Source organism: Canis lupus, chromosome 1 (assembly GCF_003254725.2).
Source record: "Canis lupus dingo isolate Sandy chromosome 1, ASM325472v2, whole genome shotgun sequence".
Lineage (NCBI taxonomy): Eukaryota > Metazoa > Chordata > Mammalia > Carnivora > Canidae > Canis > Canis lupus.
In genome coordinates, this window is record NC_064243.1 from 24,205,977 (window position 1) to 24,232,182 (window position 26,206).

The 26,206-nt window shown below is 41.2% G+C and overlaps 1 protein-coding gene and 1 long non-coding RNA gene across 5 annotated transcripts in view; both read left to right on the forward strand.

Moving 5' to 3' along the window:
* Window positions 1-1,151: 1,151 nt before the first annotated feature.
* LOC112644112 (uncharacterized) lies at window positions 1,152-7,888 on the forward strand. The gene is made up of 3 exons (XR_003126136.2): window positions 1,152-1,291; window positions 1,941-1,983; window positions 6,400-7,888. It is a non-coding gene; the product is annotated as an uncharacterized LOC112644112 (long non-coding RNA).
* Window positions 7,889-17,591: 9,703 nt separating this feature from the next.
* Window positions 17,592-26,206, forward strand: part of MC2R (melanocortin 2 receptor) — a 40,310-nt gene continuing 31,695 nt past the window's right edge. The window contains exon 1 of one of the 4 annotated variants that reach the window (XM_025421881.3): window positions 17,592-17,693. The gene's annotated coding sequence lies outside the window, so the exon portion shown is untranslated. The remainder of the gene's footprint in view (window positions 17,694-26,206) is intronic. The other 3 variants (XM_035705202.2, XM_025421882.3, XM_035705203.2) reach the window with 3 other exon arrangements.

The window sequence follows — 26,206 nt, forward strand, 5'->3', positions numbered from 1 at the left end:
TTGATCATGTTGTGCTTAGAATATCTGTCATTTGCAGAAAGTGCTTTGTTGAAGTCTCCTACTATTAGTTTATTATTACCTAAATATGTCTTTGCTTTGATTATTCATTGATTGATATACTTGCTTTTCTATTCAGTCTGAAACCCTGCGTCTTTTGATGGGATCATTTAGCCCATCACACCCAGAGTTAATATTGAAAGACATGAATTTAGTGTCCTCATAATACCTATTCAATCCCTGTTTTTTGGATTATTTCTTTGGGCTTCCTCTTTTTTTTACAGGCTCCCCCTTAATATTTCTTGCAGAGCCAGTTTGTTGGTCACATATTCTTTCAGTTTCTGCCTATTTTGGAAGCTCTTTATCTCTCCTTCTATTCTGAATGAGAGCCTTGCTGGATAAAGTATTCTTGGCTGCATGTTCTTCCCATTTAGGACCCTGAATATATCCTGCCAGCCCTTTCTGGCCTGCCTGGTCTCTGTGGAGAGGTATGCTGTTAACCTGATATTTTCCCCCATATAAGTTAAGAATCTCCCATCTCAAAAAAAAAACAAATCTCCCGTCTCTTGCTGCTTTAAGGATTTTCTCTTTACCTTTGGAATATGCAAGTTTCACTATTAAATGTTGAGGTGTTGAATGGTTTTTAATGATTTTGTGGGGGAACCTCTCTATATCCTGGATCTGAATGCCCGTTTCCCTCCCCAAATTAGGAAAGTTCCCAGCTATGATTTGTTCAAATATACTTTCTGGCCCTCTGGTCCTCACAGTGTTTTCTGGAGCCCCAATCATACTTAGATTCTTCCTTCTGAGGCTATCATAATTTCCCTTAACTTTTCCTCATGGTCTCTTGTTTTTCTCTTTTTTTCCTCAGCTTCCTTCCTTGCCATCTACTTGTCTTCTATGTCACTCACTCTTTCTTCCACCTCATTAACTCTGGTCGTTAGGACCTCCAGTTTGGATTGCATCTCATTTAATTGATTTTTAATTTCAACCTGATTAGATCTAAATTCTGCAGTCATGAAGTCTCTTGAATCCTTTATGCTTTTTTTCCAGGGCCGCCAGTAGCTTTATAATTGTGCTTCTGAATTGGCTTTCTGACATCAAATTGGAATCCATATTCTGGAACTCTGTGGCAAAGAGTGCTGTTTCTGGTTCTTTCTTTTGTGGTGAGTTCCTCCTTCTAGTCATTTTGCTCAGTTGCAGAGTGGCTGTATGAGTGGGCTGAGTCCAGAATATCAACCACAACCGAAGTAAATTCCACCCTAGATGATTCTGACGAGGGATGCTGAGTGAAGTAAGTCAATCGGAGAAGGACCACCATCATATGGTCTCACTCATATGGAGAATATAAGAAATAGTGAAAGGGATTATAAGGGATAGGAGGGGAACTGAGTGGGGAAAAATTAGAGAGAAAGACAAACTATGAGAGACTCCTAACTCTGGGAAATGAACAAAGGGTGAGGAAAGGGAGGTGGAAAGGGGGTCGGGGTGTCTGGGTGATGGGCACTGAGGGAGGCACTGAATGGAATGAGCACTGGATGTTATACTGTATGTTGGCAACTCGAACTCCAATAAAAAATACACACAAAAAAGTATGTATGCCAAATATAAGCAAGAAATTCATAAATATATGCCTCTGTGTTGAGGCATAAAAGAATGATAAAATAAAAATAAATCTCAGGTGAATTTGTAGGTGTTCAGGATGTTTTGAAAGTTATCTAGGTAAGTTGGTGGGATGAGATGAGTTGAAGACCCTACTCTTCTGCCATCTTCCACAGGGTTCCAGCTTAGCCAGGTTAACATAGTTCACCCCACTTCAACTTCAACCCCAGTGATATCTGGATATATGTGGGGAAAGTTAAAATGTTCTCTGGATTATTCTTCTGAATATTAAAAGTGTTGTCAGTAGTAACCAGTTTATTTCTCCTGTTTTCTTTCTGAAGTGAGGTGATTCCTGGGAAGAAACAAAGCCATCTTGACCAGCAGGTAAGATATGTAGACCTCTATTGAATGTGCTAAAACTCATCTTCTTCAAATTTTATCACTACCAAAAACTAAATAAAACTTACATTTTAGGGGCACCTGGGTGGCTCAGTGGTTGAGCATCTGCCTTTGGCTCAGACCATGATCCCGGCGTCTTGAAATTGAGTCCTGCCTGCATCAGGCTCCCTGTGGGGAGGGAGCCTTTGTCTCCCTCAGCCTTTGTCTCTGCCTCTCTCTCTGTGTCTCTCATGAATGAATGAATGAATGAATGAATGAATGAATGAATAAACTTAAACAAAAAAGACTTAAATTTTAGAATGATGATCTTAGGCCAACTTATTCGTGTGTGGCTGTCTTTATACCATACAGCCATGTTACCAAGGGAAAATAGTGAAGTTGGGTGACAAGAAAGGAATGGTGTGCTACTCATATTTTCATTAATCTTAAATGCAGGTGGATCATGTCACTTCCTCACTGAATCTGCCCAGCTTCAACATTTCTGTTCCTTCCTTAGCTCCAGCTATACAGCCCAGAATTGTGTTCTCCACATGCACTTGGGGCCCATGCTCCTTCCCCTCCCCAGGTTGTCCTGTACCACCTTCCATTCATTCTATAAGTGCCCCCTTTCTTCCTAGAAGATTTCTACTCTCACTTCAGATCCTGCTCCACATCACTTCCCAGGAGAACTTTCCTAGCTCCCCCAGCCCCACATGTAGAACAGAATTAATTACTTCTTCCACTTCCGGGGTGCTTCATGCCAGTCTATGTTATAATGCATATGACGTTCTAGTAAACGTTCTAGCATACTTTGTCTGACTCCAGACCTAGATAATGAGCTCCAGGGAGCAGATATGGATCTTATTCTCCATTAAGGATATCTACAGCTATAGGACAAGATTGGCACAGATCACCACAAATATTGGTGAAATATGGTGGGTAGTGCAAAAGATGGATAAGCTGGTAAATGAGAAAGTACATAAAAAAATAGTGAACATTTCCCCTAAGCCTTGCCCTGTACCTTACTGCCAACTAAAATACCAGAATTAATGTGCAAACCTGAGATGAGCAGCAGAGTTAGAGTGAGGAGGAGGTGCTCTCCATGACTACCCATATACCTGAGCAGTAGTTCTTGGGAGATCAGGAAGGCCATATGGGTAGATGCAGCATGACAAATCTAATGGTAAAATCCATAATTCCACCAGAAAGGTAAGTGCCAAGTGCTCCCTTCTCCCATCCCTGACTACCTCTATCCTACATAATAAGTGTAACTGCATTTGTCATCAATGGGACTGAGCTGTCTTCTCCACTATGGGAATTCCCTGGTACAGGCTGACACTACTACATTTCCTTAAACCAACCAGTTTATGAGGCAAATATGAGGCATGTAGAATCCTTAAAAAGGAAAGACTCTGGTCCTGCCATTCACTGATTCAGACATTACTACACCCACAGTCCCAGCCACGTACTCACATTCACACATTCAAAAACACACAGCATTTTCTTCCTTCTACATCCACCCTGTCAAAAAATTGGCAAACCAGGGATGCCTGGGTGGCTCAGCGGTTGAGTGCCTCCCTTTGGCCCAGGACATGATCCTGGAGTCCAAGGATTGAGTCCCACATCGGGTTCCCTGCATGGAGCCTGCTCCTCCCTCTGCCTGTGTCTCTGCCTCTCTGTGTCTCTCATGAATAAATATATAAAATCTTGTTTAAAAATGCATTTTTAAAGGAAACTGAGAAAGTTTTGATGCAGACGAAATACATCTAAAGGTCCTAATGCAAAAATAGGAAACGAGTCAATACAAATCCCATCCTACACTATTGATTTTTTAAAATCTCATTATATATGCAACTTGCCACATTCTAAAGGCAAAAAAATTTGAAGTGTATGAAATAAAAACTTATTTCATTACTTTATCTCACCTCCAATCCACAAAGCCCTCTCCCTAGAAGTGTCCACCATTAAGATTTTAGTATCTTTCATGATATACAATTGACCTTTGAACAACACAGGTTTGAACTGCTTGGGTCCATTTATACATGGATTTTTTTTTTGTCTATAAATATACTATGGTACTGTCAATATATTTTCTCTTCCTTGTGATTTTCTTTTTTTTAAGATTTATTTATTTATTTGAGAGAGAGAGAGCATGAGCAGAAGGGGCAGAGAAAGAGAGAATCTCAAGCTGACTCTGTGCTGAGTGCAGAGTCCAATGCGGGGCTTGATTCCAGGACCCTGAGATCATGACCTGAGCTGAAACCAAGAGTTGGATGCTTAACCAACTGAGCCTGAGCCACCCAGGTGTCCCCTTATGATTTTCTTAATATTTTTTCTAGCTTAATTTATTGTAAGAATACAGCATATAATACATATAACATATAAGATATGTAGTAATTGTTTACGTTATTAGTAAGGCAACAGTTGGCTATTAGTAGTTAAATTCTCAGAGAGTCAAAAGTCATGCTCAGGTTTTTAACTGTGTGGAGGGTCAACACCCCTAACCTTCAGGTTGTTCAAGAGTCAAGTGTATTTAGATACATACATAAAGACATATTTTTTTATTTTTTTATTTTTTTAAGACATATGTTTTTGAATGCAGTTGTAAACAAGTTATACATATTGTTATCCAACTTGTTTTTTATTTAATAATTCTTCCCATACAAATATATATAGATTTACTGATTTCTCTGTTATCATTCTTTTCCTTCTTACCCTCTTCCATACAGTTATACACTCATAGACACATACACGCATGCACATACACATACACACATAGTTTTTTCATTGTTTGTTATCCCAATTTGGTATTATATTGCATATTTTATGCATCTTGTTTTTCTGATCCAACATCTCATGAAAACTGGTTTGGCTCTAGTTCATTCTTTTTAATGGCCAGACTATTCCATTCCATAATGTCACAAATATCCCACTGTGTGAACACACCATGGCTTATTAAATCATTTCTCATCTGATGTATGTTAATTTTCTATTTGTTGTGATCACAACCAATGCTGCAGTCAATGCGTATGCATATTCTTAAACACTAGTGTTTTTTAATTATGCTATAAATTCTCAAGAGTCAGCTCACTGATTCAAGGGTACATTATATTTTATTTTAAACAATAATGCTGCTGGGGTGCCTGAGTGGCTCGTCTGGTTCAGTGTCAGACTCCTGGTTTTGGCTCAGGTCATGATCTCAGGGTCATGAGATCAAGCCTGGCCTTGGGTTCCTCTTCTCAGTGTGGAGTTTACTAGAGATTCTCTATCCCTCTCCCTCCCCTTCTGCTCCTCCTTCCTCTCTCTCTCTCTTTTAAATAAATAAACAAACAAACAAACAAACAAATAAATAAAATCTCAAAAAAGGATAATGCTGGATTGTTTTCTCAAGATGCTATAACAATTCTAATTTCCTCCAGCAATCCATATAAATATATTTTCTGAATACTTCTGCCAGGATTAAAGTTATAATCATTTAAAATTTTCACCAATCTAATTAGTGAGAACTTAAATGTCATTGTTGCCTTGTTTTTCATTGCCCCCACCAAGGCTGAACAGAGCCGTTTACATATTTATTCTTTTCTTTGATCTGAATCTCTGGAATTGGTCTTTTCATACTCTTCAACTCCCTTTATTGCATTGTTTATCTTTTTATTGCCAATTTGTACAGTATTTATTTAGTCATTCAATGATACTATTAAATTCATACTAGAGCCAGACACTGCTCTGGACACTGAAACAGAAAAGTCTCTGCCTTCAGATAGCTTCTACTCTAATGTGGGAAGACAAGCAATCAGTCACCAAGAGGTACATTACGTCTAATGGAAGTCAATACTGTGGAGAAATAAATGTAAGGCCAGGAGAGACACAGGAAATGGCTGAAGGAAGTCCCTCTATCTGACTTATGCAGTGAAATACTTTGATCACAAATGATTATTTCTCATTTTACTTATGAGATCTTTTACCTTAGAAATTTTAATGAGGTCAAATTCCCTTTTAATGTATTCTTAGCTTCCAGGTTTCTTGACTTGACTAAAAAATTAGCAAGACAAGTCTATATTTAACTGTTTTCTTTGTTACTCTCAGATATTACTGCACAATTTTATCATTTTATGAAATTCAAAAAAATGGGATTCTGGGTAGAATTACATTAAAGTTGCTTATTAATTTTGAAGTTTTATAAGTTTACATTGTCTTCACATCTAAAAATATAGTAGATAATTTTTAAGTTTCATCTCTTGCTTTATTTTTCAAAAAGATTTTGTCATTTTCTTCACATAGTTCCTATAATCTAGTGTTGAATTTAGTTCCTAGTCATTTCCTTATTTTTTGTACTATGAATTAAACTTCTTTTTCCCATCTCAATTTGTTACTTGTTTTTGCTGGTTAATGACAAAAACGTCTCCATTCTCTTTTCCACAGTGATCTGAGGTTTATTCATATATATCAAGAACATTTATGCCTGCGCAGAAAGAAGTTAACATCAGTGACTCAACAATAGGGGCAGAGGAGTTTGGAATTCTAAAAGTCTAAAAGACTAAACTGAGGTTTAGTGCCTTGAAAAAACTTAGATATTACAAAAATACCTTTTGTTACCTGAGCTTACCCCATAGGACATGAAAACATGATTTTTTTTTCTTAGCAAATTCAATTTAAGAAATCAGCCACAAATTGTGTGTGGATTGCTCTGAATTCCCATCCAAATGTGGAACTCTATGGCTGGCTGAGAACTTCTCAGAACGTGGAGTGCCTGGCTAACCAAATTCACAGAGAGGTCTCCCATGCAGAGGTATGAGGAGCCAAGGCAGCTGAAACCTCAACTTGAGTGTTGTCCTAGAGGGGAAAGAATGCATATGCCAACTTTTTTATGGATATTCAGCAAAATAAATGTTTTGAAAACCAAAATAGATTAGTTTGACAAATGTGCAATACATGATTTGCAGAGAAAAATAGGATAGTGACAAAGTGTGACATATACTGATATCTTAGAAAAAATGCTAGAGCTACTACCTAAGGTAAACTTAAACTGGTTGATGGGTAATTCAAAAGTATCTGTGGTAGAGAAGGGACAATATGAGGGAAGCCATGGTTCCTACCCCTGTGGAGCCCATGACCTAGTAGAGGAACTGGGCAAATTGTCACAATGCAAAGAGATAAGCACTATGTGTGTCCCATGTGGTAGGCTGAGCAGCAGGAGCACTCCCTTTTGCAAGTTTTTTTAGGGTAGGTGGAGATAGGATGAATGTACTAGCCCTACCCTGTAGGAAATTGGAAAGGTGAGCCGAAGCCATTTTACAAACGGTATTTGCATTAAGAAGTGTAGCTTTGATACTGTAAATTAGTTGTTTTTGAATATTTTTTGCTCAAGAATCTCAGAAGCCTACTTCTCCCATGTACATTTCTCATGGAACTTCAAACATTTTTTGTCATAAGTTTTTTTTTAAGCATAAGCTTAACTGCAAAAGGTATCATTCCTGTTATGTTGTAAATATTGACAACTGTTGGGGATTTACCCCAAAGATACAAATGCAATGAAACGCCGGGACACCTGCACCCCGATGTTTATAGCAGCAATGGCCACGATAGCCAAACTGTGGAAGGAGCCTCGGTGTCCAACGAAAGATGAATGGATAAAGAAGATGTGGTTTATGTATACAATGGAATATTACTCAGCTATTAGAAATGACAAATACCCACCATTTGCTTCAACGTGGATGGAACTGGAGGGTATTATGCTGAGTGAAGTAAGCCAGTTGGAGAAGGACAAACATTATATGTTCTCATTCATTTGGGGAATATAAATAATAGTGAAAGGGAATATAAGGGAAGGGAGAAGAAATGTGTAGGAAATATCAGAAAGGGAGACAGAACGTAAAGACTGCTAACTCTGGGAAATGAACTAGGGGTGGTAGAAGGGGAGAAGGGCGGGGGGTGGGAGTGAATGGGTGACGGGCACTGGGGGTTATTCTGTATGTTAGTAAATTGAACACCAATAAAAATAAATTAAAAAAAATAAATAAATATTGACAACTATAATATCCAGGGGAGTCTAAATATTTCATACCTACCGATGATCTGTTTTCAAAGATACAGGACCACTGTGTTTCTAAAAGTCAGAAATTTTACATCTTCTGTCTTTTTTTTTTTTCCCCTTAAACTTACTGAAAGTAATTTTCCTGTCTTTACGAAAACACTTTATTGGATCTGTTGGTTATGTTAAGAAAAGGCCCAGGCCTAGAAGGAATAGAAGGTTGAAACAAGTGGGAGTTGAATTGCTCTGCAACTGTGGTTTTCAAAACTTCAGGAATCAGGATCACCTGAAAAGTTTAAGACATAGGTGGCCAGGTTCCCTCACCCCCTACCTCCACCCCAGGATTCTAATCTAGCAGGTTTGCTGAGTTCCTGACATGTTTCCAGATAATTTTCAGGCTGCTCATCCGCAGACCATACTTTTAAAACTACTGTTTAACAAAATCAAGTAAACAGGTGTTGTTTGGGGCAGACTTTTAAAATATTTTTTAAAGAGATTTTGAATTTTCCTCTGATCCACTGAAAATAAAAAGAATTTGGGGAGGCCAAGGATTGAAACTGTAAAAGATATAACACAAAATATTGTACTTTAAGGGATCAGACCCCCTATTTAGGTGGTGACACGGAGGGAAAAGGGAAAGAAAAGGGCCTTTCTGATAAAGTAGACTGGCCCTAATAGAAAAGCTCCATGAGAGTGGTGACCCATTTTGTTAATTGCCAAACTGCCAGCAACCAAAATATTGTCAGGCACAGCAAGCTCTGAACAAATGTTAGGTGAATAAATAGTGCTGACAAGCGGAGGCTCTGAGCTACAATACTGCTCTAGCAAGTCTTCTGTCCTGCACGGGAGCCTAACGCTAGGAGAGTAAGAAGCCTCTACTGGCTTAAGGCAGCGTAGGACGGGTCAGCCTGGGCCGAGATGGATGGGCAAGGCAGCAAGGAGATGCCAGGGGCAGCGGAACAAGTGGAGGCCACAGCAACCATTCCTCCTAAGAGGAATAGTCAGAGAAAGACAAATATCATATGATTTCACTCATATGTGGAATTTAAGAAAAAAAAATAATAATTGAGGAAAGGTGGGAAAAGAGAGAGAGAGAGGTAAGCCAAGAAACAGACTCTTAACTATAGAGAACAAACTGATGGTTACTAGCAGGGAGGTGGGTGGGGGAGGAGTTAAACAGGTAACAGGGATTAAGGTGTGTGTTTGGAGTAAGCACGAGGCGTTGTATAGAAGTGTTTAATCACTAAAGTGGACACCTGAAACTAATAAGTAGCTTAACTAATTGGAATTTAAATAAAAACTTTAAAATATACAAATATTTAATTGTTAAGAGAGAGAGAGAGAGACAAGGCAAGCAAAATTTGGGCCTTCAATGAAACATGCGTTAGGTATGAAAGAGAATTACTTGGCCTTACAGGATGGCACTGAATCATTTCACCTCCCTGGGCATTAGTTTCCTTACCTTCAAATCAAAGTTGTTTTTAAATTTAAATTTAATTTAATTAACATATAGTGTATTATTAGTTTTAGAGGTAGAATTTAGTGATTCATGAGTTGCTTATAACATCCAGTGCTCATCACATCAAGCTCCTCCTTAATGCCCATCACCCAGCTACCCCAACCCCTACCCCTTCCTCTCCTGAAAATCGAAGTTTTTAAACCAAAGGACTTGTGAGTGCCCTTCCAATCCTTAGAGTATGGGATTTGCTAAAGGTTTCTCATTAAAAGTAGCAGTGATTAGCCCTGTGCATATGGACTTGCTCTGAGACAAAACCAAGGGTCTTATTTTTCCTTTTTGGGAGAAGCTCCAAAACCAAAAACGATGGACGGTATGCCTATGCCCAAACCAGAATATTTACTAACAGTTCCTTATGTTCTCAATTTTTTGGAACCTTATTATTTGTTTACTTAAATTAGCACAGATAGGCTATGTTTTCTGATCGAATCTCTCTCCCTGGTGAAGACAGAAAGTGCTAAGATCTTGAAGCATTTTAGACAGTTCGGCCAAGTGGAAAAGGAGCACTCTGGAATGTTGTGTGCTTTCAACACAGGAACTGCACACAGATCTTTGCAGAGCGTAGAGCACCCTCTCCCCACCTGCAGACTCCTCAGGCATAGTCCCTGACTTGAAGCTTCACAGACCGCAGAGTGTCCGTGTTACAGAACCGCTCTGTTGCTGTGTAATGAAAGCCAAGATGCGGACATGGCAGTGCTCAGTAGACGAGGAGCAGTGTGGGGGGAAACACGGGCACGGACATAGCACAGGCCAGTGACTATTTACGTGCGGCCCTGGGAAGCTCAGGCCGATACGTGCCAGGTGGCAAGCACACAGTGACCTCTGCAAACCCTTTCCAAGCCCGCTTTCGTTGAACTTGACGGTCTGTGCAGAAACTCTTCCATTTGTCCCACCCATCCTTCCAGCTCTGTGCCCCGGGGGGTGGGGGGGCTAAGCAGTGGGACAAGTCAATAACTGCTTGCCCTGTGGCTATGGGTTGGATTAAACCCATGAGGCTGAGCAGAGGAAGGAACAGGTAAGGGGGGTCCTCCTGCTCCTCCCTATGGGGTCACCACAGTCATACATCCCCTCAAGCGCAACTGGTCACCACACTCTCTGCTCTCCCCTCAGGCCCAGGACCACAGACAGGCAAACAGGCACGACTGTCCCAAGGATCTGTGGCTGTTTAACTATAATCTGCCCCAATTTTTGTAAATAGTCCTTTTATTTGACACTTCTCAAATAATGCAGTGTGATGGGCCATCCTTTCCAGGACTCTGACTGTCTAAACAAAGCTCCGTAATCTGGGAGGGATAGGAGAATGCTACAGAAGTTCAGCAAGAGAAAAACATAAATGACCACTGGGATAAAGCGAAGCAGGAGAACGGAAGTTTACTGGAAGAAGGAAAGACCAAGAGAAAGTCTTTATTACCATGGGCTCCTTGAGAATATGAAGAGCAGTAGGCAATGGTGAGGAAGTGCAGACTTAACTTTTGTCTGGCACACGATAGCTACTTGACCTTGGGCATGTCAGCCTCTGGAGTCACTTTCTTCCTCTGTGAAACCCAGAGAGCTTGACCAAGATAAAGAGACTCTGCCTTTTGGTTCTAAATAGGCTTTTCCCATGCTGGCTGTGTGCCCCCCCCCCCCTTACACACTCCTTTATTTTGTGGCTTCCCTTAACCCTAAGGGTGATTATCTGCATGCAGGGGGCTAAGGTACAAATCCCTACTTCAAAAACCACCACCACCACCGTGTCCCCCTTCCCAAATCAATCAGTGCAACCTCTCTAACAGTGCTCAGCTTCAGGTGGCAGCTGGTACCGCCCCACCTTCCCTGCTTTACCCCACCCACCAGTCAAAGAACTTAACATGATGCACAAAGACCAGTCATCGTTAAGGGTTTATTTACTATGTGCAAGGCTCTGCCTTTTTATTCTCTCTGCCCATGCTACCAAAATTCTTATCTACTTTTAATATGTTCCTCTAATTAAAAATAATATTTTGGGGCACCTGGGTGGCTTAGTGGTTGAGCGTCTACCTTCAGCTCAGGGCGTGACCCAAGGGTCCTGGGATCGAGTCCCACATCGGGCTCCCAGCAGGAGTCTGCTTCTTCCTCTGCCTGTCTCTGCCTCTTTCTGTGTCTTTCATGAATAAATAAAAATCTTTTTTTTTTTTTAATAAAAATCTTTTTAAAAAAAATCACATTTTTGGGCAGTCCGGGTGGCTCAGCAGTTTAGCACCACCTTCAGCCAGGGCCTGATCCTGGAGCCCCAGGATAGAGTCCCACATCGGGCTCCCTGCATGGAGCCTGCTTCTCCCTCTGCCTGGGTCTCTGCCCCTCTCTGTGTGTCTCTCATGAATAAATAAATAAAATCTTTTTTTAAAAAATCACATTTTTATATGGCATTCAAGGTTTTTCACTATCCAACATCATGCTGGTTTTACTTACCCCCATGTCTTCACCAGTCCCCACTGTCTAACCCTGTATTTAGCTTAGCAAATTCTTACACAGTGCTTACGATATGCCAGGTATCATTCCAAATGCTTTACAAGTGCTGATTCTTTTGACTCTTATAATATCACTAACTGCTAATGTACTAGTTGGAACAGGCAGGGTAAAATAAAATAACAACTTAACCCAAAAATATCAGTGGCTTAAAACACAATAGACTTGTTGCTCATTGTTTGTATGGTATGGGCCAGAGAGGTCTCTGCTCCACATTGTCATTCCATGTTGTCATTCAAGGACCCTGTGGTTTTATCATATGGAAGAGATGGCCTCTGAGGACCCCACAAAAGTGAAAAAGGAAGCGAATGGGGAGCCACAGTGGCCTTCACTGGCTCAGTGTGGGACTGACACCTATCACCTCACTCATAGCGGGCTGGCCAGAAGCAGTCACATGATCAGTCCCAACTGAACTATAATAGAAACTGAAAAGAGAGAGCACACGTGGGGTTTGGAGAGCCCAGGATCCCTGCCACAGATAGGAAATCTTAGCATACTTTCCAGAAAGAAAATAACCAAAAAACTAAGTCCTGGAAAGTTTATGTAACAGGTTCAAGCTCACACAGATCATCAGTTGCAAATCCAGATCCATGCCCAGGCAGTGTAGCTTAGCTCTAAGATCTATATTATCTGCTGTGGTAGGCTACCTCCTTACCCCATCCCTCCCTATTCCCTCTCCACTCCTTCCTACCCTCTAGTATATGCTTTTATCATCACTTTCCTTCTTTTTCTGTAATGCTCTTCTCAACTGTCTGCCTAGAAAAATCTTATTTACTCTTCCCAGTGCAACTTCAACAATATGGGAAGACGTCCTCACACTTACCTAATGGAAAGACAGGCACCTTAATATCTAAATTCTTCAAGTACCGTATATACACTTAGGCTATAGCACTTTTTACACATAACCTTTGTGTGTTGCACCTTGATTCCTCTGTGATCCTTCTTCCCAACTAGATGAACCCTGCTAGGTCAGAGAATGTCATACTCATCTGTCTCCCTGGCACCCAACAGGGGGCCAGGCATGAGATGCACACAATAAAAAGAGTGTTGGAGGTGCTGGGTGGCTTAGATCACAATCTCAGAGTCCTGGGTTGGAGCCCCACATCAGGCTCCCTGCTCAGAGGGGAGTCTGCTTCTCCCTCCCCTTCTTGCCCTGCCCCTCCCCCGGCTCATGCCTGTTCATTCTCTTTCTCTCTCAAATAAATAAATAAAAGATCAAATAAATAAATAAATAAATAAATAAATAAATAAATAAATAAATAATTTTTTAAAACCAAAGGAGTGCTGAATAAATGAGCAAGTGAGTAGATAAATCTTTGCCTTGCTGTACATGCTGTTGGTATGAGGATCCAAGGGCCGAATGTATGTGGATGGGCCAACAACAGAAAGGTTTGAGTGAGGATGGAACCAAAATCTTTTATTGAATACCAGCTCTGTGCCGATTGTTATTGCTGGGCTTTTTGTGCAGGTAGAGGTTTTCTGCAAGCAGATTTTAATATATTCCCTTTACCACTGGAAATGGGGTCGAATAGGAAACATAAACCTGTAAGAAATTTGCACCCTTTGGTTTCACGGGCAGAAAGCTAAATTTACATCTGTAGTTGACCCTCTATTCTGGGTGGCATGACTTTAGCCAGCCCCTTTGGTCAGACACATATGCTAAATGCGTGCTCCTAATTCACTAAGTAGCTCAGAAATTGGTGAAATAACTCAAATGTTAGATCAGACTAAAATAACATTGCTTCATATTTCTGTGAGAACATAAACAACTAAGCAGGCAGGCTTTCATCTTTCCATAGTCAGGCCGTTGCCTCCCACAGGCCATCTTGTCATTCTGGCTGAAGGGTCCCACTTCTGTCGACAGTCCTCCCTGCCTTCTCAGACTGTGTCTTGCTACCTCTCTGGCACTGTCACCTGCCTCCCCAGGGCCCCCTCCCTAGTGGATGTTCCCATCAATACACACACATGCCCATGAGACCCTTGCCTGAAGAGAATGTCTCCTTTTCCCCATGCTGACACCCACCTCTTGCATAAAAAACTTCTGGAAACACTTGTCCATACTTGCTGTTACTGCAACCTCGCTCTCCATTACCCCCTCAAGCAACTCCAACTGAGCCCCTACCTGTACAGCTGCTCCCCATTTCCCCTCTTGCTCCTGCAATCCATTCTCTAAGAAGCCAGAAGGATCCTTTTAAAACCTGAACCATGTCATGCCACTCCCCTGCCTTAGAACCCAGGGGCTTCACATCATTCTCAAAATAGAATTTTAAGCATTTATCATGCCTCCAGCCAGTGACTGCACTTTGCTGCACCTCCTGTGTAAATGAAGTCAAAGAGCCCACCTCCCACATTTGTTGTAAAGATCAAATGTCCGCATGTATACGGCACTTGGAACAATGCTAGTGGCCGGCGCAAAGGAAGCACTATGGATAGTTTTATTATTGCTTCAGTGGCATATTTCAGCAAAGATGTGAATTTGTGAAGCAATAGAGAAAATATATATTGGCCTCTGTTTCCAGTTGCTGGCACAGAGCTACTAAAATCCTCGTAAATTCGTAAGTGATAAGTGCATGAGGGGCATCTTTTGTTCTAATATTTGGTCTTTGACCTTGGTTCCTGACGCAGAGTTTCTAAAGCCCTTGGGTGACCCTGGGCGATAGGAGTGTCTTTTCTTCTAATGAGGCAAGTCTGAGATCAAGCCTCCATAAGTACCCCAAAAGTACAGAGTTGGAAGAGTTTCTGGGCTCTGAATATATCTACATGCCCGAGGGGTGGCACACGCCAGCTCCACAGGGACACAAGCTCCTGCACTCAGGTACTCCTAGACCTTGGCCTATGTATATTTTCCCTTGGCTATTCATTTATATCCTTCATAATATTCTTTATAATAAGCTAATAAAACTAAGTATTTCTCTGAGTTGTGTGAGTCATTCTAGCAAATTACACAACCCAAGGAAGTAGCCGTGGGAACCTAGATTTACAAATTCAGAAGCACAAGTGACAACCTGGGACTTGCTATCGGCATCGGAAGTGGGGAGCGGGCTTATGGAATCTATAGGGCCCAACGCCGTCTCCAGATAGATAGTGTCAGAACTGAATTGAATTATAGGACACCAGCTGGTGTCAGGTCATTGCTTGATGTGTGAAAAACCACCCACACACCTGGCATTGGAGGTATTCTGAGCATGTGAGTCAAGGAGAAATACAAGAGGAGTGTGTGTGTATTTTTTACCAAGTTACTTTCCAACTCCCAGCGTTTTACGTGTTGTGCAAATGGCATGGCCCTGCATGCGAAGGATACCTGCGCCTGTCTCTTCTTGCTCCCCATTCCACATCCTTCCCCAGGCCCTGTCTCTTGGCTCAGTCACACCCCCCAACTCTCTTCCTCTCTCCTTCACTCTCTTTCTGTCTTGCTCCCCTTCTGTCTTTCTCCCTCTCTCTCCTTCTCCTCTCTTTCCTTCTCCCCCTTTTCTCCCTCTCTCTTTCTCTCTGTCCTCTTCCATCTCTCTCTTTCTCTCTCTGTGCCTTCCTCCCTTTCCTTCTCTCTCTCTCTCTCTGTCTCTCTTTCTCCCCCCACACTCTCTCTTACCTCTCTCTCTCTGTCCACCCCACCCCCCCCTTCCACAAAGGCAGCATAACACTGAGAAGGGTGGTGGAGCTGTGAAGAGCAGAAGAAAAGTGTCTGGGCTGCTGGATTGTACAAGAAGAGAGAGAGCTCCAAGCGTGCTCCCTACAGTCCCCTTTACCGGCCTCTCAGAGGAAGAGGCATGGGCTGGTGTAGCATGTGGTGTACCCCCAGCACCCAGCATTGCAGTTGTTTGGCCAGCATCTCAGTTCACAAGTTTGCTTTTAATTGTTCACCAGCTGAATGAGTTTCCCTCTAGCTAAGGTAATTTTAAGAAGAGACCACTCTTTCAATTATATCTTGGGCCTTGCTATAAGGAGAACCACAGGGATTGGCGTGTGATTGATTGCACAGTTCTCTAAACAGTTTCGCAGACCTAATCTCATTTAATCTCCCCAACAACCCACTTGACACGAGGAAACTGGAGACTCAGAGACCCAGCAGAATCAGAACCCTAACCCATGCCTTCTGGCTCTAAAGCTCATGTCATTTCTACTCTGCTCCTTCCAAGAGATTTTTTTTTTTTTGCTCTATTTTCTTGCATAATGGGAGGGAGATCAGCCCTCCCACCCCCGCAAAAAAGGAAGAACTAAAATAGCAAAACCAACTCTCTTTCCTAGGGCTTAGCCAAACCCTTAGGTCACCTTACCCATCCTTGACATTTCTTTCATGTCTCCTAAACTGAGCCGCCCAGGACTGCACACAGAGGGGAGCTGCTGAGGCTTGCCTTCTCCCAAGAGCGCCCAGTGCTCCAACACCCCCTGCATCTGCCAACCTGCCTGGGGCTCATTCCCTAGATCTTGCCACCAGTTTTCCCAACTATCTAATCGCATCTGCAGATCTTTGACAAAGGTTCCATAATGCTGCAAGTCTAAGGGTTGAGGACAACGTGTCTCTTCTTTTCCAGGTAACATAAACAGTGGCTTTCTGGAGGCACCGCCCAGCTCTCCTATACTGTCTCATCCATGTGATTCTGGTGAGGCCTGTGAAACACCCTCGTCTGAGCCCCAGGGCACGTTGCTGGGGCACTCAGCTAAGCCTGGAATGACCTCGACTCACGCAGCTCTCAGGGAGAACATGCTTTGCTTCAAGGACAAGCCAGAGGAAAGTAACTTTAATAAGAAGTATTTCCATGCCTGGGAAGTCGGACTCCGACCTCTGTCCTCAGCCCTGTCCAGACCGCCCACGTGCGGACAGCGCTCAGCTCGGGGCTGGGGCGGGTATCTTCAGAAACAGCTACTGGTTTGGAGTCCACCCCAGAGCCCCAGGTGCATCCCGAAATCTGGCCCCAGGCTGCACTGAAACATGCAGGTGGTTGTGCCTGGTACCAACGGGACTCCTTCCCTGCAAGTATTGGCAAACAGAAAACCAACGATATTGTAACTAAACTAAACTAAACAATTTTGCTTTGAATAATGGGATGATTGATGGCAGTTTCTGTGCAGTTTTATGACAGAAAAGAATTGGCAGGACATAAGGGTTTTTCCTTGACTTGGCACGTGCTCTGTGAGGTGCCCTTGAGCATACAATTCCCCGGTTTCACTGTTTGAACTTGTGAAATATGGACAATAGGGTTATTTCCTTCTGCTTAATAAGATGAGTGAGGCAAATGTTTGCAAGATGTCTTGAGAAGTTTGCTGGAAATTTTAAGACAAATTCTTCCGAAATAATTTTCTCAAAACCCCAGTTTATTGAATTCCCTAGCACAAAAATTAAATGCAATTCCAAAATGATGTTAAAAAAGAGAAAGGTTTCAATTCCATAATATGCCATAAACCCTGTCATAAACATTGGAGGTGGCCTTGTCTAGCTGAGGCCATGGAAACTATGTCCTAATCGAATTGTTTCTTTCCATTTCCCTAACTTTAGATCAACAGAAATATGCAGTTCACTTCATAATGACATTTATTCAAGGTTATGATAACAAACTAACTGTCTCTCCCAGTGATGCATACGTTCTGGTGCTTTCCAGCCCAAGGCCTACTTGCTTGCTTTTCTTTCAAACCTCATTCATTCTCAGTCTTCTCAGCCAGAAAGTTCATGCTTCAGAACTGAAGGTAAGTACCTTTTTTTTTTTTTTTTTTTTTTTACTATTCCTCAGGTTCTTGAGTGCTTTCGGACCCTATATAGAACAGTCAAGAACAAATCTGGGGAAAAGTTAAGCTCAGCATTTCCCTTTAATTATGGTCTTCCATTCTTCTTGAAGGAATTTGTTATCTTTCTAATTAAACTATTATAATAAAATCTATTATTTGTTTGTCTAAAGCAGCCTTCCTTATTAATGACTTCTTTAGCTTCTCTATATATGTATTCTTTAAAGTCTCATCAAGCTCTATGCAAGGACTATGGCCAGGTTTATCCTCATATTTCTTTTGCTCCTTCATGAGAGTCACCCTTTTACCTGATTAGCTTTTCTGTTTTTACAAGTGCTACAGTTTTACTGCCATGGTGATCAGGGATGCTGGCATGTGGTTGGCTTCCTGTGCCTCTGGCATGAGTCTCTAAGCAACTCTGCCATCAGCATTTATAGGTGGATTATTTGTGGTTCTGGGGCTGATCTTTAAGATCAACAGTCCTCTGATTTCCTAGGCAGTAATACAGGATATAATATAAACAAGAATTAAAAATACATTTACTATCACATACTCCTTCAAAGTGGTTCTCATTTGGGAATGAGTCACGGCAGACTTGAGACATCCCGTCTTTGCTTGGTTAGCTCTGTTACGGAGGACACACGTTCTCCAGAGGGGAGGTTTCAGTCTTTTTGTAAAAACAACTGTTCTTCATATTTTTGTTTCCTTGGGCTACCTTGAGATAACCCTACCACTCACCCTCCCCTAAATACATGCATATACACATATATACACACAGGTACACATACACGCACAGACATAAACATATACACACATACAAAGCCCAGGAGGAGAAGAGATGGTAATGGGGTAAGAGAGGTACTGAGAGTAAGATCTTGAGCGAGACTGGGAAAAGGAAAACTCCTTTCAGTGCACCCGGGGCAGGAGTGTGGAAGGGACAGTTGTAAGCTGTGCTCATTCGTTTACATATTGATCAAAACTGTCCGCTGATACTTAGGTGCCAGGCTTTGCTGCAAACCACAGTGAGAGCGCCTGCTGCTAGCCTCCAGAAGCTAGGGGCTGAGGACACAGGTATAAGACAGTATCTCACACTACCTCCTACCTGGGAACACACGCAGCCAGCCGGGGAAGCACAGAGAAGGAAACCTAACTCTACCTTTTGGGAACCTCAGCCCAGGGTAGAAGGGGGAGGGAGGGCCCCTAGTAGGGAATGTAGTAGACGGCGCTGCAACAATCTTTACTTTTCAGGGAACCCTGCATCTCTTATGACGGGGGAGAGGTTCGCTCCAGCAGAAATTGCCGCCTCACTGCCTCAGAGCAACTCAAGGCAGTTCAGTGTAAAAAAAAATTTTTAAGTCATCCTATTCTTTACCTTGATAATTTTTCCAAATGTGTTTCCCATATGAATACTTAATGGCTAATTAACTTTTAATGAGATCCTTCTGCTCAGTGTAAACAGCCCCCATCTTGCATTCATTGTACAGATATCAGTATGGCCAGGTTCTCTGCTGGGTACTACAGAGATGGTGAGGACAGTTCTTATCCTAGAAAGCTCAGAATCCATTTATGAGGGAAGGTTGTGTTTTCTAATGAGAGTAATGCCATCAGAGAAATAAGGACATATGGTCTATAGGAACATAGATGGTAAGCTCTCTCATCCTCCTTCAGGAGAGGGGAGGCAGCGTAGGAAAGTCTGCACAGAGAAAATAATGAACATGAAAAGGAGATGAAGAAGATGAGGATGGGGCACCACACAGACATTATGCCTTGTGCACAGGCTCAATGGGAACATAAGAGCTGAAAGACAGACGGCCTGGTGTACATGGAGCTCAGGTGGACTTGGAGCTCAGAAAAGTGAGAGATAAGAAAGAAGGTATGAAAAGAGTGTAGATCTTAAATTTGTGCTTAGTTCTCTAGCTATGAGGAGCCATAGTATTAAAATTTAGAAAGTGGCTTTAAAGTAAGTGCTCAGCTCAAAATATGCATGTTCCAAACACTGTGCCAGCAACACATGTAAGACTTACATGGGGGCAACTGGGTGGCTCAATGGTTGAGTGTCTGCCTTTGGCTCTGGGTATGGTCCCAGGGTCCTGGGATCGAGCCCTGGACCAGGCTCTTTGCAGGGAGCCTGCTTCTTGCTCTGCCTGTATCTCTGCCTCTCTCTGTGTCTCATGAATAAATAAATAAAATCTTTAAAAAAAAATAAGACTTATATGAACCCTGACTTGGTGGGAAAACAAAACATATGCAAGCAATAGACACTTAAATGACCTAGCATGTGTTCCAGTGTCAAAGTGTAGAGCCAGCAAGCATTTTTGAAGCTGCTACAGCAACCACCCTCAGGGAAAGGTCAACACAGAGACACATTCAGGAAGGGTCTTGGAGAAATGTGTATCGCTGGAGTAGAACTTCAACAAAGGGAGCTCTAGAGTCAATGGAAGGTCAAGTCAAGGATCAGGGTGAAGAGGAGAGAAAAAAGAGGATGGAGATACCCCACACATAGCAGGAGCCTCCCCCGCTGTGTAAATGTGGGCAAAACTTCACTTCTTGGGACCTTCATGTCCTTGTCCTAAAATGTGGTAGCATTGTCATTCCTGCCTAATTCCAGTCTCCTTGTAATGTCAAATAGGACATTAGAGTCTAAGAGCAGAGCTCTGCAGAATGTTATAATGTCTTTACTCTGGCCACCTACAGGGGCCTTTGCCAGCTGAATGTTTACCCTGACAGTGCTCCTGCCTACACTATGCATTGGGAAAGAAAAGAACACGGCTGCCTCATACCCCAATAGACAGGGTTACCAAGAGTCCTCTTACAATTGATCCTAGATGTACTTCAAAGAAGAATATGCACTGGATTCAGATGAGCGATTATCATTAAATAACACTGCCGTGTGAATAGGCAATGTCTAGAATTAGGGGCGCTTCTGTTCAGTCAGATCAAGAAAATTGGCATTAGCTGGTAATGGTGATGTGATGCCAGCAAAGGCTGTTTGGAACAGCCCAGGGTCAGTAAGTAAATTAAAAACGTATCTATCACTGGAGTTCCTTTTTCCCTCTTTCTTTCAACAGAGTGTAGATTAATAATATCCACAAGTCTTATTATGATGCTTGTCTATTCTATTATTCTATTCCATTCTATCCTATTCTATTTAGCACCCAAAAGGCCTAAGAGTGGGACCCCCCAGTCTTCAGCAACTCCTACTGCTCCAGGCCCAAACTTACACACCCCCTATATGCCCATATGCTTGAAGAGTCAGTATCATTACCTGGTCAGACTAGCCTTGTGGTCCAGAATCCTGCTGTTCCCACTTACGCTCAGCCTCCAAAGACTGTATGGAATAAAAGAAGAGAACATGGGCCTTGGAGGAAGGCAGATTTAGTAGCTAGTTGACCTTGAGAAAGTTACTTAATCTCTCTGAGCCTGTTTTCTTATCCATGAAATGGGTGGGAAAGCAGGGAATAGGTATAGTACCTCTTATGTACTTTGTATTAGAGAATACTAAGTTATGCACCTCTTTGCATGTACTGTGAACCCTTTCTGACCTCTAACATAGAGATTATTGTAAGAGAAGCCATACAAAATCAAATTGTCCTTAAAGTACAAAATTTTAATGAAGTGCTGATGTACTGGGAATTTGTTTTTTTATATTATATTTTTTTATGTTAGAGTATTAATTAAAATTGCTAGGCATACATTTTGGGCTCTACACAGTAGACAATGAATTACCTATGTCACTTGTAGGTAAAGCCAATCTTTTTTCATGCCATGTACACCATGTGGAAGCCATGACTCAGGTTAGCAAGTCAATATAGTTTTATCTATTCTTTTTCTTGTGTGTGCATGTCACATCTCCCCAGTTAGATTTTGGTGGGCAGCACGGTGTTTCTATCTTTTTTATTCCCAGCCACATATAACCTGAAATTGGGTCCTAGAAGGTACCCACAGATGATAATTCTTTATTTGACTACTTGAATTAAAGCCAAAAAGTCCTAAAGTTTTCCTCCTTTCCATACCCTCCCATACACCCGCTCTCATCACTCTTCTTTGATAACAACTGCCCCCAATTAACAGTCCCTCATCCTCTGGGACTAAGACCTACTACAGAGTGCATGAAGCACAAAGTCAGTGGCCACTAGTTCCTCAAAACGCCAGAGAAGGGCAGCTCGGGTGGCTCAGTGGTTTAGTGTGCCTTCAGCCTGGGGTGTGATCCGGGAGATCCGGGATCGAGTCCCACGTCGGGCTCCCTGCATGGAGCCTGCTTGTGTCTCTGCCTCTCTCTCTCTGTGTCTCTCATGAATAAATAAAATCTTTAAAAAACAAAACAAAACAAAAAAACGCCAGAGCAGGATCCAAAGACCAAAGTTGCTCATTGTGCTCATGGCAGCTTTGAGGTCCATTTAGGTTGGAGTCAGCCCATTTCAAAGGCAGTGATAAGAGGAGCCAGATGAGGCAAAGAAAGCTTCAGGGAATCCATCCAAAGATATGAAGAGTTTAAAATTCTTCATCTGGAAGAGGAAAGAAATTGTTTATGTTGTTTTATTTAATTGCACTTGTTCCAGTTAGAAACCATTAGAAACCAGTTAGAAACCATTTTATGCTTTTGGAAAAGAAGTATCTGGAGCTATTTCAGAAATGGGAATAGAAATGGAATTGTGCAGGAAAGAATCCATACTCATTTTTTCTTTCTTTCTTATATTTTATTTATTTATGAGAGAGAGGGAGAGAGAGAGAGAGAGAGAGAGAGAGAGAAGCAGGCTCCATGCAGGGAGCCCAACAAGGGACTCGATCCTGAAGGCAGCGCTAAACCATTGAGCCACCCGGGCTACCCTTCAATACTCATTTTTAAGGAGAACTGCAACAAGGGTTTGATTGGAGTTTCTTCATTTGCTAAAAATGAAGTTCCAGGAGAGATCAAATGGCACCAAGGTTGCTCCCTGATATGCCCACCTTTGCTGGGGGCCCTCAGCTCCCATTATGGCCATGTACACTTGGTCCCCAATACTGTGGCATGCTTCCTTTTCATAGCAATGATACGACTCTGGGGTCTTCCTACTTCACACTCTCACCAAAGTCAACTGCACCTGCACATATTCCCTTCTGAACTATCTGACAACTTTCTATAAACCATAAATAATGGGATTAAGTGAAATTGTGTCAACCTTGCTTCAGGTGTAAATCATAAAATATATTGAAAAAGAAAGCATTATCTGAAGATGATACTTTGACCCAAAGGAAAGCACCAGGATGGGAGTGGCAAAGAGGTGTTAGTTTTGTGCAAGATAGTTGAGGGCACCTGGGGCTATCCAGAAATCTTCCCATGCTAAGGCTGAGATTATTTGAGGCAACTACTCTTATAACGAGAAGCAGAGATGGTTTGAAAGAGACTCCAAGGCATGCGCTTGGTTCACAGAAGCAAACCACAGTGCTAAAGAGTGGTGAGAGTATCCAACCAGTGTCTACAGGTTCCTGTACTTCAGTGGAAGCTGAGGGTAAACTGTCTAAGCTCCCCTCGTGTATTTTTGCAGTACATGTTTTATTTTATTTTTTCTTTTAATAATACATTTATTTTTTTTATGTTTTTTTTTTTATTGGTGTTCAATTTGCCAACATACAGAACAACACCCAGTGCTCATCCTGTCAAGTGTCCCCCTAAGTGCCCACCACCCAGTCACCCCACCCCCCGCCCTCCTCCCCTTCCACCACCCCTAGTTTGTTTCCCAGAGTTAGGGGTCTCTCATGTTCTGTCTCCCTTTCTGATATTTCCTACCCATTTCTTCTCCCTTCCCCTCTATTCCCTTTCACTATTATTTATATTCCCCAAATGAATGAGAACATATAATGTTTGTCCTTCTCCGATTGACTTACTTCACTCAGCATCACACCCTCCACTTCCATTCACGTTGAAGCAAATGGCGGATATTTGTCATTTCTAATGGCTGAGTAATATTCCATTGCATACATAAACCACATCTTCTTTATCCATCATCTGTCGATGGACACCGAGGCTCCCCCCACAGTGTGGCTATTGTGGACATTGCTGCTAGAAACATCAGGGTGCAGGTGTCCCGGTGTTTCCCTGCATCTGTATCTTTGGGGTAAATCCCCAGCAGTGCAATTGCTGGGTCATAGGGCAGATCTATTTTTAATCCTTTGAGGAACCTCCACACAGTTTTCCAGAGTGGCTTCCCCAGTTCACATTCCCACCAACAGGCAACACATGTTTTAAATACCAAACTCAGAAAACTCGAAAAGCAACAAAAAACACAGATTCCAAAAAAACTCTTTCCAACTTGGTCTATAGATTCAACACAATCCCAATCAAAATCCCAGCAACTTGTTTTGTAGGCTTTGATAAACTCATCCTAGAATTTATATGAAAAAGCAAAGGATTTAGGATAGCCAACACAATACTGAATAACAAAGTTGGATGTTTGATATTATCTCACTTCAATACTTACTATAAAGCTATAGAAATCAAGACAATGTTGGTATTTTTTTCTCTTTTTTTTGCTTTGTTTTTTAAATATGTATATATATATTTATTGAATGTTGGTATTAACAAAAGAATAGATAAATAGATCAGTGGAACGGAATAGAGAGCCCAGCAGACCCACATAAATGTAGCCAACTGATTTCAACAAAGTGAAAGAGCAATTCAATGGAAAAATAAGCTTTTCAACTAATAATGCTGGGACAATTGGATATTTACATGCAAAAAGAAATCTAAATATAGGTCTTACACACAGAGAAATTAACAGGAAATATAAAATACAAAACTATACAACTTCTACAAGTAAAAAGGAGAAAAAAATCTACATAACATGGATTTGATGATGTGTTTTTAATATAATGCCAAAAGCACATCCATAAAAGAAAAAGTAAATAAATTTACTTTATTAAAATTTAAAACTTTTGCTCTATGATAGACATTACTAACATAGTGGAAAGACAAGCCATAGACTGGAAGAAAATACTTGCAAAATAAATATTAAAAAGTGAGTTTTTTCCAAAAGTATTAGTTTTCCAAAACAGTATTATTTTTCCAAAAAGTAGTTCCAAAGAACTATTAAACTCAAGAAAACAAGAAATATAATTTTTAAATGGACAAAAGATCTGAATAGATATCTACCAAAGGAGATTTACAGATGGTAAATAAGCATGTAAAATGATGCTCAGTCATCTTTTATCATTAGGGAAATTAAAGTTAAAACAATGAGATACCACTACATACATCAAAATGGCTAAAATCCAAAACACTGACAATACCAAATGTTGGTAAGGATATAGAGCAATAGGAACTCACATACATCGCTGGTACAAATGCAAAATGGTGCACTTTGGAAATCAGTATGGCGGTTCTTACAAAACTAAGCAAACTCTTAACCATATGATATAGCAATCATGCTCCTTGATATTTACCTAAATAAGTTGAAAACTTATGTTCACACACAAAAAAACTGCACATGCATGTCTTTGGCAGCCTTATTCATAATTGCCAAAACTTGGAAGCAACCAAGATGTCCTTCAACAATCATTTAGCACTCAAGCCCCCCCAAAAAAACACTCAAGCCTTGGGAAAGGCAAAACCATAATAGAATAAACAGATAAGCTGTTACCGGTGGTTTGAGGAGGAATTGAGGGTTGAGTAGATGAAGTACCAGGGAATTTTTAGAGTATAAAACTATCATATATGACAATGTAATAGTGAGTATATGACATTTGTATATGTATACATTTACATATAAATATAAATTTGTATATGTATATGTATTTGTATTTGTTAAAACCTATATAAATTTATGGCATAACAGCGAATCTTATGTATGCAAAATTCTTACAAGTCATTTAAGAGGTTAGGGGATCTCAGGATGAAGTGAAATGAAAAAATCTAATTGTATTATAAAGATGCTCAATGAATGGGGGAATGAAGGTGGTGCTGATTAAGTAACTTTGAAAATGAATGGAGACTATAAGATAAAGATAAAAACACTGTTCTCTAGTCAATAAAGTCCACAACAGTGATATGGATTAACAGTTTTGTTAATGTATACTAGAATTGTACAATTAAGTAATGCATGGAAAAGGACCCTAGCCAAGTTTCCCAGTGTTGAAGTAGAAGGTTATAGATAAACAAGGAGAGAAGTCTAGAGGGATCTATGAGGTAATGGATTGACGTTGGAGACATTAGTATGAGCTCATGTTTAGCTTAATATAGGTAGAGATGGATAGAGAAAAATTTGTGTGTGTATATATATATATACACACATATATATATAATACACACGCATTGCTAGTGCACACATGCGACATGCGTATTTTCTCTGTTAGCTGAAAAGGGCCTAGAAGCTATGGCAACCCAATAAAATTCAGATCTTGGTTTCTAATACAGTTCTTTAGGAAAGGAATCAGGAATCCTTGGAACAATGGCTGATTCCATGATGAGGGCACAAAATAACAAGAAGAGCCTAGAACATTTC